Below are 15966 nucleotides of genomic sequence, written 5' to 3'. Positions count from 1 at the left end.
ATAGATAGTCTGTTTTTTGTGCAACTGGTTGAGACTGTTCAGATAAGAAATTGAGTTAACGAAAAGGTAATCTCAAGCTGATGTTTAAATAATAAATATATTTATTTCAGAAAAAGATTGGCCTATTTTATTTTATAGGCTATTTTTATTTAAGATATTTTTTTATTTAAATGTGCACCTTACGGAGCTTTGATTTAAAACATGGTACTCCTGTTGTTATACAGTGTTTATGTTTACATTTTAATGTTATTTGAACAGCTGAGCATTTATTCATGTACCAGATGAAGAAACCTGTTTATTATTTATTCATTTGATTTTGCAACTGTTCACTGAAATAGCCGGTTTCAATAAAACTACTTGTGACATGTCATATTTGGCTTTGACTTTGACTGAATATTTGCTCTCACTTTGCAGAATAAATATCGGGATATATATCGTATATCGATATTCAGCCTAAATATATCGGGATATGACTTTTGGTCCATATCGCCCAGCCCTAGGATGTAGCAAAAGAGACTAATGTCTCAAACAAGACACACATTGACAGCTGTGATTCTGAAGGTTAACAAGCATGAGAATGAATTTAATTGTCACCTTTTTATTTTTGCAGTTTAAACAATCAGTTGATTTTTATACTGGTGAATATATTTTCTTCAAGGGCTCATAAAAATATAAGAATATAATTTTTTTTTCAATTAAAAATTCCAACTATAAAGGGATTCATTTTCACTACGTCTTAACGCAATGATGCCCAACCAGTGTGGCATGTGAACAATTATTTTGTTTACATGTTATGGCATTAATACTATATATATATATATATATATATATATATATATATATAAATATAAATATATATATATATATATATATATATATATATATATATATATATATATATATATATATATATATATATATATATATAGTTCTCCTCTGTCCTCTCCGCCATCACTGGCCAAATCTTCGCCTCATCCATCCACACGTTCCATCTAAGCGCACAGTGCTACCTCCTTGTCCCCACTGATAGTTGGAGACTCCATAATCAGAAATATCAGTTTCTTCAACGCAGCCACACACCTGGAACGATTGGTCCTCAACATCCTTCTGAAACTACCACGCCTGCTGCATGCACTCCCAACCACTGTTCAGTGAATTATTGTTCATGTGGGAATCAACGACACCGCCCTCTAACAGTCTGAGCTGACCAAGATTGATTTTCTACACGTCTTAAACAGCTGTGGACTCTCTGTTTCCATCAGTGGTCCAACCCCCACATTCGGCCGTGGATCGCAGCGGTTCAACAGAGTCCTCAGTCTCCACACTTTACCGCCAACACATAAAAAACAGCCTGACTACCATCCAAACTCCATCCTTATTTGAACAGCTGACATTAAAACTCTCAGGCCCTAAACCCCATGTCATTTAAATGATCTACCGCCCCCCCAAACCCAACCCTACTCTTACTCTCAAACAACTAATTGCTAACAAGTTTGCAAGGTGATGATACACTTGCTGAACTGGTGATGATAAATCAATGTTGTGTTAACACCTTGTTATTATTTGAGTCTACAGGACCTATAGTTTTATATGACGCCCTTCTCTGGCATAATTCATGCTTTGCTCTACAAACATATGGCCAATATACTCCATAATAGTTACATAATTCTTACTAAACATGTTAGCATATTTTAGACATTTATTTTGATGGATAACTAGCTGGTTATTACCTGACTCTCATGTAGCCTATTTCCAGACTTCTTAATTGCAGCCCATCTTTCTGATTTGCTAAGTGAATATGCCCCACACCTAAATCTCAATCGTAATGTTGTTCTGAAAATCTGAACATATTTGCAGTTCAACTCAACTAAAAACAGCACAAGTCACTATATAAACTGTAGAAAGGGAAACTTCATAAAAGGTCTTCAAAATCTAGGACAACTGTAAATCAATGTCAGTGTGTTTTCAATCTGCCAGTGTGTGATCTTTTACATCAAAGAAAGAAGAGCGGGAAAAGATCTAACACTGGCAAGTCCAGTCCGGTTGTCCTTCGAGTTTCACCTTCTGCTTGGAAAGAAAATGTCTCATCTGCGTCCTTACCCGACATCAAAATAGTGTAACCAGCCGGGCTAATCTTCCACATCTCAGCCTGTGAGGATGAGAGTAAGCTCCTCTCCTCACAGCCATCCTTGGTGATTGAAATAGATAAGATCCAAAGTGTTACTTTTTGCAGCTATGGCTTTCTCTCCAGCGATGTTCACTTCAGAACAAAAGACAAAAATAAAAGGCACCACGAATCAAGGTTTTAAGCAGCTTGATTTTATAGTTTAAGTACTTCAAATGTTGGTGGCAAGGTATTACTGAAGCCGGTAGCAGAATCTGAGTACAAGCTGCTTTTAATGACTGTCTGCTCAGCTCATAGCCTCTGTGGAGCTGCAGCCAAATCCATCAGTTTGAGAAAAAATTCCAAGGCCGAAATCCAGGAAAAGTTCCAGTAAGAGCAAACAAACAAGATTTGATATATTTTGGTAAATTCCATTCAGTGCATCTTTTACTATAGTTGGCATATTCCTTTTAGTTTGCTCTTATCGTGTGTGTGTGTGTGTGTGTGTGTGTGTGTGTGTGTGTGTGTGTGTGTGTGTGTGTGTGTGTGTGTGTGTGTGTGTGTTGTGTGTGTGTATGTGCTATTTGTGAAAGTCCATGTGCATAGCAGTGAGTGTTCGCTATCCTGTGACCCTGATTTTAATTATAATGTGAGATTGTATCAAACCTCAGGAATGAAAAGACATTTTTCAGTATTTAAAAAATGTCTTGCTTTATGTCCAGCAGTAGAAAGAATCAGTCTTCTTTCCCCCTGCTCTCAGATCTCCTCTCGCAGCCTTAGCTAACAGCATCAGGGGAAATTACTTTCAGCAGCTGCTTTTATAGAATGTACTCGGAGAAGAATATGTCTCTCTCGCTGTCAGTTTATTATTACCAGTTACCAGTTGATATGTAATGTCTGTGTGTGTATTAAAGAAATAAATACAAAGGAAATCAGTACTGTCCAACCTGACATTGTACCATGGAATATTGGCAGAAAGAATCCTTTTGGAATTGTTGGTACACAAAAGGCTTTTTGGGCGGGGATTTTTACAATCAATGAGTCAATTGCCAGGCAGAAAATGCACATACAAAAAATTAAAACAAGCCAAAAAGCTATTGTATGTTTGAGGAGAAACGTTGTGGTAATCTTCAGCACCAATCTATACAAAAATACAAAAAGTGTAACATACACCTAAAGACATGTATCTGTGGTATGGATTAAAAAGTATGCATTAAAAACATCTGCACATTTTGTTGTGTTTTTGATGTGGCATTACATTTGTTGTGTTAATGTGTCAGGTACAAATAGTTGTTGATTTACCAGGCCTGTTGGCTGCAGGCCGGTCTCTGACAGATCCTGGAGCTATTAGTGTGAGCGTTTAAAATGTGATTTTTTTTTTGCTTGATTTTATTCTGAAACTACATTAATGCAGCACAAATGCCCAATTTTGTAATGTAAATGAAAGTAAGGTAATGCATGTACAAACAAATGAACAGATAAACCGAGACAAAAACATAAGTAACTGTTGACCTTACGTATAGCAGACGTGTTTTCCTGTGCTCAGTGAGAAACAACTTTTTTTTGTATATCTACATCCAGTGTCCAGGACCAAAAGATAATTTTAGTAGAAATTGTAGGATTAGTAGGATAGTCGTATGAGAAAAGCAGAATTACAGTAACAGAGCAATTGCTAATACATATTTTTAAAAACAGGTCTCTCGCTGCTTGGTGGGGCCAACCTTGATCACTCACAGCAACAGCCTTCTCTCAGGTTTAGCAGTTTGAACGTTTGTCACAAACACAATATCCATTCAAGTATTTCAAAGTAGTAGTTCAGTTTAGTTGGTTTAACAACAATCATGAAAAAAGTATTTGGTTGTGTCAAGATTAACCTCGCCTAATTTGCACATCAATATACATTTTTCCTAATTGTTGTTTGTGTCATGAAGAAAAGAGAGAATATTTCGTTATGAAAAAAAAGGTCTTGTTTTCGATCACCGCCAATTAGGGCACCAGCCGTTTTGTGCGAAACGTGTTGCGGTAAACCTGTATTTATGTACAGGTTTACATTTTTTGTACACTTGGTTGAGGTGGAAAAACGTATCATGATAACAATGAAATTACCAAAATTGGTTGTAATTTAAAAAGAAACCTGGCTAGTCCTTTAATAATTTGTCAGTTATCTCAAGTATATTTTTCTCCAGATTGATTTACTATTGTCTTAATGAAGTGGACTTTGAATTTGGCATCTGAATAAAAAGCACATGTGTGTGTATGTTCATTTTCAGTGAGACTGCAGTGAGTGGGAATAATAAGCAAAGTATGGGAGTTGACGCTCACTGAGCAACTTTACCGTTTTGGTCATTAATTAAAAATACATCTCAATGGTTTTTAGCCAGTTAGACCATTCAGAAATCAGGCTCTTTGGGATTCAAAGTGGAAGGTAGATGGATGTTTGCATTGTCAAAGATAATTGTGGAAATTAATTATCATGGGGTTTGATTACATTTTAATATGCCTATTGTTGTTGCTGACATTTTATTGGCAGAATATGGACTATAACAATTACAGATGAATTAAAGCCTCCTTTCTGATTGTGATTGGTACTTCCATTTTTTTGTGAACACTGTCTCCCATTTCTGTGTTTTTTCTTTTAACGTTAAATAACTTTAACTTTAAATCAAAATGTAGCTCACACTAAGGACATGATTGATATTCTGAAGGCTCTTCTTGATGTGATCTTGCATCAGTGTTCAGTCAGGATATGAAAGAACCTCTCCTGTGTCAAGACATGCAGCACCGTTGTAAATGAGAGAGAGGGTAACGGTTTTCAAGCCCATTTCACACACCTGGTCTTCCGAGTCTTTGTTTGGATTTCCAAAGTGCTTTACAGGCACTACAAGACCCACCTGGATCAGTACTTGTAAGTGTTATTTCAGGAGTGAATAGCTTGAAAAGCCCGAATCCTCATCTCTCTGACATTCTACTGTTCAATATCGACTCCCTCCACTTGTGCTCTTGTCCCGAAGATGAAAAATAAATCTTTCTTTCCTCGACTATTCAGCTCTTATTTCACTTCTTCATCGAGCATTTTGAAACTGCAAAGTCTATTGGGTATTTGTTGCCATTTATTGAAGGGTTTTGTTGTTCGTCAGCGTCTTTACAAGTATATACTTGTCATACTGGGATTAAGACAAGGTACACCTGTGCATCTGTTGATTGTTGCGCATGTTGATGGAAGGGTATTCTTTTGTGTAGTGTGAAGGACTTAAGCCAAAATCTCCACCTGCTTGACACACAATAACAAAGGTCAGAAAGGTTCAGGTTACCAGGACTCCTCTGAACATGATATCCTCTCAACAGAATATGGAATAAACACCTCGGAAATACATTTTTAATGAGGAAATATATGAATTACGGGACATTCTCTCAAATGTGAACAAAGCAGAGAGCAAGCTGCAGAACTGCAGCTGAGAGAAGCTGTAACTGCATTGATTATTTTAAATGATGTGGTTCTGTTTCCTCCGTAAAATGTATGCATTATTACCAGAGTATTTCACAGAAAAAGAGTCACTTGGTTGAACGCCTGGATGACGAACATAAATAGTGCTATTTCGCCTTAGGTTTATATTTCTCATTGTGGCATTTAGTGTTGCCTTAAATATGCTCGATGCGTTTTCACTTTCGCTGAAGTTGTACCTTAGAAAGAAAGTCATTTCCCGGAGATTCTCAGGAAATTGTGCTTTGTCAATTTACTCGTCATGATGAGTGCTGTTCAGCTTTTAAACAGTTGCATACTGGCTTCTGTGGCTCTGCCACTGTTGTCAACCCTGAGAACACTCTACTTGGATACCTTGATATTACTGGTTGAAGGAAGGTCTCACGTAAATATCTCACTCCGGCTGCTGTTACATTTGCTTTGACAATTATTTTTCACACAATTGTATGTGCAATACTAAATGTATGTACATGTATGGTGTGGTCAGATTGAACATTTGTTTTGTCTCTCTCTGTTCAAACAAATATAATCATTGGAGTTTTTGTTTTTTTCAGTCAGTGTTTACTCACCTGAAAGAGGCGAGCTGAAGTAACTGCTTATTATCTACATTAAACAAGTTTCATGCTTCTTCACGCGTGAGGACAATGCACGCCATCCATACAACACCGACCATGAAGAAACATGAACAGGTTTTATGCACGCGACTGTGTGAGTGGAGTGCTTTTATGTGACAACAGGGATGCTTTATACGACATAGCGGCTCTGTAAGTGTTCATGAATCAATTCCTAAAGTGTTTATACTGTAATAATTGTAATCCTCACAATACATACCAACACCTGACTCTACTTTTAAACATCGGCATACATGTTTCATATTCCCCCTTGCTGCTCACTTGAATAATCTCTCGGCAAGGCAGAGATAATCATACATTTGTTGAGTTGCTGATAGAGACGTGTATAGACCTTAAAGAATAGAGCTGATGTCGCCAGAGAAGAGCTGTGATAATAACACAGTTTCAGCATCTCTGCAGCAGCTGGCGGCTGGGCATTGGATTGTGTGTCATCGAGAAAGGATTTCCTCCAGGAGCTCTTCTCTCTGAAGACACACATACTGAACAAGGATACAGATACAAAGGTTCCTCATACATCTGTGCCATTGAAGCAGTGGATGAGAAAAAAGAGATAAAGGAGAAAGAAAAGAAATCTTTGTCAAAGAGCTGTTTATTTAGTAAATTTGGCAGAAGGTTCTGATATCTAAATATGCTTTTGGGAGAATGTGTTACCTGGTGCTACTTCAACTGCCCTTGGAGATTTTAAATACAAGACTGGGAGCATTTTGATTGCCTCTCAACGGCTCACAACATGGTGACGGCTGAGCCAGCAGCTCGCAGCTAACTAACTGTGCTAACAGTCCAAACAGTGTAAAATACCAAGGTCTACTTACTAAATCTGATACATGAATCATCCATACATACATAACTTAATTAAACCCCAGTTTAAATAATACATCACAAACATGTACAGCTGTGTTTACGTAATTCTAAAAGCTACTCCATCTATGAAGAGAAGTGTGGGCTTACTCCTTTCACTCTGATCCCATTAATGCCATCTTTGTATCGCTGTGTGTGTAAGGTCAGGTCTGCTACACATGACCAGCCTTCATGCTGTAAGTTGCAGCCTTAAGTGTTATTCCTGCTTTGAAGACGCATTCATCTGCAATGAAAAGCCTGAAAGACTGAAGGGCATGTTCCATTTGTTTTACTTGTGTGTTCTTGTGTTGAGTAACACATTCATTTAGAGTGATTCATTGTGATCCTTTGGTTTTAGATCCACAGGCTTATACTGGCAGCAAAGGGTTACGGACTTGCAGAGCTCTGAGAGTAGAAAAATAGTTTTAACTTTGGAAACATTTGTGCAGTAAATGAAGACAATGAAACCTGGGGAGAGTTTTGGTCTTCGTCAAAGAAACACCGCACAATGGATGAACAATACCCTTTCATTAAAGATGTCATGCAGTGAGCATTTATTTAAGTTGTCGTCAGTGAAAAGCAGTGGGCTTTTCTTTTGATTTTTTTCGATGAGCCTTGATGGAAAGCAAGAGTGCTAACCCCGTCCACCTCCATTTTGAAGACATGTCAAGGTAGCAAACTTCTCAATCTTACCTGGTTGTCCCTGGGAGACCATTCAATAAAATATATGTGTGCACACAGGAAGTCCTGTTTGTGTGATGCAAATAGGGCCAAGCTCTTTTCCAGCTGCTCTTGAATTTAGCAATATTTAGAATGTGTACGTCGCCCACTGTGGCTAAATATGACCCGTCTGCTGCACTTAATGTAAAATATATTTTGGATTCTCATTTTAAAAATATATTATCTATGGTTTTAAAAGCCTTTGCACACTATTTCCATATTTTTCATCAGAAATTGTTGCATGTCTAAAAATCAATACATCCTCACATTTGTTTTCATCAAATTTACACAATGACTCCGAAGCTTTCATCCTTCATTACCTTTTAGAAACAGGCCAGACTCCTTGCAAACGTCATTATCCTAAATGGCTTCTGATAAGCATACACTTAGTCTCCCAGCAAAAAGCACTTTAAGTAAAAAATTACAAAGATGCATGATTTTTATCTCCGGCAGGAGAATGATGTGATACTTGCATGTGTGTGTACGTCGTTGAGTGACTGACTGCCTCAACACCTCTGTGCGTCGCCGACCCCCAATTGCTGCTCTGCGAACAGATTCACAGTGGGGAACAAACACCGTGTGTTTGTCTAACAGCTAACAGAACTATAACCACACATACAGCTGGGTGGATCTGTTTTGTCAGGCGTGAGAATGAAAAACACGTCTGATACTCTTGTGGCCTTGACGGTGGGTTACCCAGTTGCAGACACACCTGGTGGAAATCTGCTCTCTATCTGAATACACCTTTCTATTTGAAGATAAGGTTTTGGCAGCTGGTTGCAAAACAGTTCGGAATACGGGAAAATCACAAAACAAAGGATGTATGAAAGATTAGATCGCAGGGATTGTGCTTTAGGCCAGCTAATCTCCGCCACTGGGCTGGAGCCCACTGGAGGGTCACCGAGGTACTTCTGAATGGTTTGATTAAATTCAAAAGGAAATAGTCAGTTATTTGTTATCTAAATGTGCTCAACAATTGACAAAAAACATTTGAATTAAAGAAAAAGCATAATTTCAGTTATTAGTTACATCAGGTTGCAAACATGTTTTGTCACTGGTTGTCAGCTAACGCTACCCAGTGGTAACATCAAACCAAAAATGTAGCATACGTCTGTGGACCACAAGTGTTTAAAACAGGAGATACAGAATAATGAATGAACAGAATGTTTGCCGTTGAGGAAAATTCATACAGCACTTATTTTATTTCAAATGTCACGGATGATTACTTAATTGTGTAATTTACACTGTGGTAGTTCGACACTTTCATCCATTTGTTCCATGACTAAGCGATCTATTAACTAGAATTAGGCACACACACAATACACACACACACAGGCGCCTATTCCATACCAAGTCAAGATCAGGTGCACGCGCGTGGGATAGCTCATTGAAGTCGACAGTGCAGACTGTTTGTGAATAATTCAAAGCGATTATTAATATTTGAAACGGAACAGCATGGCAGATGAAAGAGTCATCCCATAGATTCATTTCATCCTCCTCCTCCCTCCCTCTTGTTAAGTTAAAAAAAACTTTGGGTGGTCGCGGCCGGAGAGAAGAGGTCCAAATTTGATGAGTTATAATAAACCGAATTTAATAAAAAGTTGATGGTGATAGAGCATACAATTCTCGACTTAGGGTGCCAAAATAGTGCCCCCTAAAGGCAAAAATGTGTTGACAACCCCTTAAAGGAACAGTTACACAGTCCTATAACATGCAGCATCGTTCTTGTTTTACACATTCCATGCACATCTGAAACACCTCCCAGTGACAAAAAACAACAGTGACTTTCTACTGTTACTAATACACATTTCATACGGCTTCATTAATATCCCTTATTCATTATTATATCCTTCTTATGCATTGCAATTTACACATAGACAATCTTTATTCACACGTGTAAGTCATAATAAATCATTACAACTACCATGAATTATTCATCCAAACACTAAAATGAGGTAATTCGGTGAATGAAATACCTTGACAAGCAAGGCCCTCAAAAAGTAATTATGTTAACATTCCATGAGCACCTGAGTTTTGAGTAACACTGGATGGAAACATGACATTTGCTTGTCAACAAGGAAACTTAAGGTCTGAGTCCAGTAATACAAAAAGTTACAAGTCAACGATTGATCTGCATTTGAAGTTGTGTACAACTAAAGTCCATCCCAAGCAATGACTGATCATTTTCAACCATAATTAGTATTTTTCACTCAGCTTCTGATCCTTCTCGTAGATGTTCAATGTTAATCTCCTTCCTGAGATAAAAATATGGAATTACTGTTCGATTAATTGCAATGTTGACCTTATAGCTCTCAATTATTCATCATGCACCACCAAATTCAGCAAATTTCATTATCTGCTACAAATGTGTTTCCTGAAAGGTTCACAGGCGTAATCCATTAACTGCATATATTAACAAAAAAATCATAGTCGCATGCAAATAAAGTTGAAAGACGGAGATGAAAAAACAGAAATGGGATCAAAGGGCACAGAGAAAAGAGAGCTGATGCTGTGTGGCAAAAAAACAGCTGCAAAAAAGAGGGAGAAATAGAATGAATTGGTTTCACTTTGACATCAAACTCAATGTTAATATCGTGAAGAAAGCTAGCTGCTGTTATTGCTCGAGAGAAAGAAAGGACGAATATAGCAAGGTTTATTTTTATTCATATCTTTTTTGTTGTTTTCTAAGTAAAGAGGCATATGTTTGTTTTACTGTACATGAGAGCTATAAGATTCAAGTCAGTCATTTTGGAAACTGAATTAGTGAAGTGAGCGTTTCCGTCTTTGTTTCGGTTTGTTTGACTGAGCTATCTGTCTCCGGTGGCTGCAGTGATGAACTCGTTTTGCCTGGTAATGCGATTTTTTAGTTCCTTTGTTATTGTGTGAACAAAGGAAACCCATTAAAATGCAGGAAATGAGCCAAAACAAAGATTTGAATGTGAAGAGTCATATGCAGCAGCATTTAAAAAAACACAAAAAATAAACTAATCTCACTGATATTGCCTTGAATGTGATCATCAATATTAATATTGCATGTTTGAGTGATGGCATGTGGCTGTATACTTCTGACAGCGTATTAGTAATAAGTAATGTGCTGTTCGGTGTTAGGTCCATAATATGCCTGACCATGAATATAAGTGAGTGAGTGACCTTGTTCATTCTATATTACATTGTGTTCTAATAGCGGTCACTGTTGGGTTTATCCCGATGTGCATACGAGGTTGGACATGCTGACATTCAGATGTTTGGAATGTGTGCGTCCCTCCATAAACTGGCAGAAGAGCTCTCTGCTCCCCGCCTAGCTGTTGATTTACCCAGATGTGGATATGAATTAATTCATCAAGAGAACAGAACACATTAAAAGAAAAATCATGGCAAAGAGAAAAGTATAATTAATGTTTAGCTGGAATTACATTAACTGGAGTATGTCTGTTGCAGGCAAAAGAGCCAGTTTAAGACCAACAACTATTTCTTGTGTCATTTGTGGTACTTTTCTTTTTTTTTGTCGCGTCATATCCGATTGGGCAAGTCTTCCCAATTGTTTACCGATTGTCGAATTATGTTTCTTTTCTCTCTGTTCAAGCTTTATATAAAAAAATAGTAAAAACAACTTAATGATTGGCTGAGATACATACAACTAATGCTTAGCTGTTGTTTCAGAATAATGGACAGCGATGGACAGACTAGACAGTTTCTAGCCTGCTTGCTTTTTGTGGTAGAACTTTCCATTTACCCCCATAAAGGCGATCCACAGACAGAAGGGACAAGACAAGGAAGTGAAGGGAGTCAACAAAAGTAAAATGTATTCTTTGATATTGAAACAGTAGGTTTATGTTGCTGTTATTTAGCCTTTATGGGGCTTTTGCCAAGATACTGCCCTGATCGCCTGGCAAATTTGTGCTTACATGGTGATTTTTTCAACCACACTGAGATTGATTAAAAAGCACTAGCGTTATTTTCATTAAATTTTCATTCATTCAATTTTTCATTGACAGTATTATTAGGGTGGTATTTAAAGCAAAAAAGGCTACACATCATGATTTATTGGGTGACATCAAGCAATTCTTGATTCTTAAAATGAAGAATTGTCCACTTCATGTAACGGCCCAAAAACACACTTTATCTGTGATATAATCACAACATTCCAAACCTGTCATGAGCTGTTGCGGAGTTGGGGTTGGGGGACTAACAAACAAGTTTTCACAATCAAGTCTGACTTTTATATGGGAGACTAGACTGTCCCATCACAATCCAACTTTTTTTAAGTGTGATTTTGGTTTTCTAACCTTTAATTGTCAAACAGAATAGTGTCTTTCAACTGCATTTTCAGGAACGTCACTGAGACGATATACATCAGCTCATACCTTCACTCTGCGCCATCCCATACAATTCGATTTGTATGAAAGGAAGTCGAAACTACGTTGGTGTGAGGGGACAGCCCTAACTTCGCTGGTCGAACAATAGACGTGTGTTGTTTTTGGATCCCGAAGGGGACTAGATAACTTGCCCCGTGCTCCACCACTTTAACCTGCAAGAAGGAAGATCACGATATTCCCGAAGTCGGCATTCGCTGTTTCCTCCGCCGCCAGACGAAAAGTCAGAAGAACGCATTAATTACCACTGAGCGATGTCAAGAAAGAGGCTTTGTCTGGGCAGAGATAAGTCATAGTTTGTTTTTTATCCATGTTTATTTTGTTTTGGGTTAACTGTACTAATTAGCATGTTATTGTGTGTTTTACCGACCGCTAAGTTGTTTGACTATATTCTCTTTTAGGGCACGAATATTGTTTTTGGACGGCGCAGGGTATGCGCTGATGTTTACAGTCTCAGTGACGTCATGGCCCTGTCACAGGGACTCCTTGCTATGATTCATTCCTATATTTATTGAAGTAGCTTAACAGTTATTGAACAATATCTGAACAACATTTATTGTCAGATTTCAAATTGAACTGGATGAATTATAAATAATACACTCTATTAAGAAATAAATTATCTTATCTCATTTTAAGTATCTAATAACAGCAAGCTTTAAAAAAAATTGCATCTTAAAATAAAGTACGTCAGGTGTGAAGTGATGTCACCCAAAAAAGCCACTATATTATATTCTTATCATCTTCTAAAAAGAGGAATTTGTATGCAGTTGTCTGTGGTTATTAAAACCACTTTTTTCAGCTTCATTCTCCTCTCTATTAACATTATTGCTGGGCAGTGAATTAATGTGTTAGGATTCTGATCGTAATGGGCTTGTGGGTTTATTTTTCTGTGCTTTTATTTCAGAAGTGAGTGAGTACATTTGCTCAAGAGATGTGTGCTTTGTCTCGTAGTGGTGCTTCACATCGCCGCTTTTAGTAATCCCCAAGGCCCATGAACATATGAAACATACTGGTTTTGAACTTCCTTTGGGAAGAATTAACATATAAGAGTCTATTCTTGGTTAAAGGCTCTGGTTAAGCTGTCCACTTTTCTCTTTTTGGAGAACGACATAAGAAATAACTTCTAACTCAAGCTGTTAAAATATAAGCAATATGTCAATATGTCAAAATGTTATAATTCTCAATTATCTATCGGTTTTAAGTCTGGGTCCAGATACCACGGTGTCCGGACCCGGACCGCAGTCCGCCTACTAGTGACCCCTGTTGTAAGCATTTCAGTCAGTTTGCTCTTAATACTAGTGCCTAGATACTTGTACTCCTATACACTTGCAATGGTTATGTCATTCAGAAGTGCAGGGACAGAGAGGAGTTTCTCCTCAAATCAATGATAATTTCTGTCGTGTTTGTTATGTTTAAAATCAATGAGTTATCTTATCACCAGTTGTAGAAGAGGTTGATCCGAGTTCTATAACAGTTAAAAGGCTGATAACATAATCTGCAAATGTCATCATTGTACAACTGTCCTGATGGCTAATATAGTAATTGTACACAATATGAACAGCTGAAGTGAACGGACACAACCTTGCATGATATTTGATCAAACCACACGGTCTTCTTTGTAAAGTGACTTATATTCCGAAGACGTTTGTTATGTATGAATAAATAATCTATTACCTTCATATTTGGACACTTCTTTTTCTTCCTTCTTTTGTACATGAACAAAACAGGATGTTCCTATCATCAAAAGAATATCGGTGAATACATCTGTGTTAATCTGTATGTTACAGAATGTAGCTTCTCTTTGCTCATGGGCTCACCTCGCTGACCTTTCTTTTCTCGTCTTGTCCTCTTTATTCAACTCTCTCTCTTCTCTGTTGCTGCCAGGAGCCTTTTCACTCATAACTGGAATGCAATTATACTTTTACTGACTGACAGAGAGAGAGAGAGAGAGAGAGAGAGAGAGAAAGGAAGGGAGAAAGAGAAAATGAGATAGTGTCGGGAACCGGGCTGAATATCAGGAGACAGCTAATGTCGAAATAAAAAAAAGTGAGAATAGTTCTCGACCCAGAGAGACAGAAGGCCAGAAGACAAGTGAAACCTAGAGCGAGAGAGAAGAAAAGTTGTTCTGGAGAAGAGAAACAGACATATATGGAGAATTTGGCTGGGTTGATTTGATCCCTGATGTGAGGAGGGGAGAGGAAAGCTGAACAGCCATGAAATATTCTCTCTGAAGACTCGCCTGCCAGCAAGTATTCAGTACGCAGAGAGAAGTAGGGGAGGAATGGAAGAAAGACAGAATGTAAAGGAGGAGGACAAACAGGCAGAGAGAGAAGAGTAGGATTAGAGGCGATGAGGTGAGAAACAGAATGGATAAAGGAGAGAATAAAGATGGTGATGTAGGGAGAAAAGGTGTGGAAAGAGGGGTAAGAAAGGGGGAATAACGGGATGCAAGATGAACAGAGAGACTGAAAGGAGATGAAATATATTCAAAGAGCAAGGATGGGACGATTTAATGTGGTGGGAAGGTGGATGGAGAGAGAGGAGGAGGAGGAATGACAGAACAGATGCAGGGGTCTGGAAGACAGGATGGAAAGATGCATAGAAAGAAGGAGACAAAGGGAGGAATACAACAAAGTGATAAATGCATGAAGAGACAATAGACTCAATCTAGAGACTCTAATAAAATGTTTTTCTCTGTATATATTAAGATTATCTGGTTTAATATTATGGAAAATGCTTTCGACAGCCCTTCAGCAACTGATTTCCTTTTGTCCTTTTTTCTATGCTGCCCATTTTGCAACTTTGATTACTTGAGTTAAATTTGCAGCTGTTCTTGACTATTCCTTTGAGTCCATTTGTTTTGTCCATTGCCGCCATCGTACATTTTCAGAAAATGAGAAAAGCCTGTTTAAAAAAACATATTGAACACTTTTGTTTTTATGTGGACAGATAATTGCATAAGTAATATTTTACAAAAATCAAGCTCAAATGGAGTTAAAAGGTTTTTGACCAATGCATGTCATTAAACGTGTTTTGTCTGTCATTCATCAAACAGCTGCTTTTGGTGTACTAAGTGCATCACATTGTGTTAGCTAGCTAGCTACGCTAGTGTCCATATAAGGAAATACAAAATAACCGTGTCACTGTTTACTTTCAGCTCTACTCTGAGCGGCATTTTACCCAAGAAGGAGGTGGAGAATTGAGATTTAGTGACACACTCTTTTTAATACTTTTCATTCATACAAACCACTGACAAAGCATTAATCTATGACAATATTATCAACATGAAGATGCAACAGTAACGATATTTATTTTTAGGCTTACAGTATCATACAAGTATTGAGGATAACTTAAATTCAGCATTGTGAAACTTGAGATGCAACAAAGACCGATGCAGGATGGATGGAAGGAATCAGAAAGAGCCGAGGACTTTGAGATGGATTACAAGTGAAGAGGAGGAAAGATACAGAGACCTGAAAGTTAGAGGAAGGTAATGAGAATGATGAAAGGATAGAAGACTGAAAGACACAGATGTTGAGATGCAAGGGAATAGATGAGTGAAAGATCTAAATAAAGAGTGGGGTGTTGTGTACAGCGTTATCTAAAATTGGAAATGTTGGGAGAGGGGTGAGGTTATGTGGAGGAAAAAAACGAGGAAGAGGAGGCGGAGAGAAAGGATGAAAGAACGTAGATGTTTTGAGGAGAAAAGGGAAAGTGCAAAAGAGCTTGAGGCCAAACTGAATGAAGGGGGAGGGCAGAGGAGGGGGAGATGAACGCATTGACTGCAATGCGTTTTTGTAAAAGTTTTATCCAGGCGAG

At 37.9% G+C, this 15966-nt stretch overlaps 1 protein-coding gene across 1 annotated transcript in view; it reads left to right on the top strand.

Moving 5' to 3' along the window:
• The window catches only part of oprl1 (opiate receptor-like 1), a gene marked incomplete at its 3' end in the record, with an annotated part of 67259 nt that overhangs the window by 33067 nt on the left and 18226 nt on the right, over positions 1-15966 (top strand).

The sequence above is a fragment of the Taurulus bubalis genome (assembly GCF_910589615.1).
Source record: "Taurulus bubalis genome assembly, chromosome: 11".
Taxonomy (NCBI): domain Eukaryota; kingdom Metazoa; phylum Chordata; class Actinopteri; order Perciformes; family Cottidae; genus Taurulus; species Taurulus bubalis.
The sequence above is the reverse complement of the archived record's forward strand: the minus strand, read 5'-3'. Positions and strand labels throughout refer to the sequence as shown.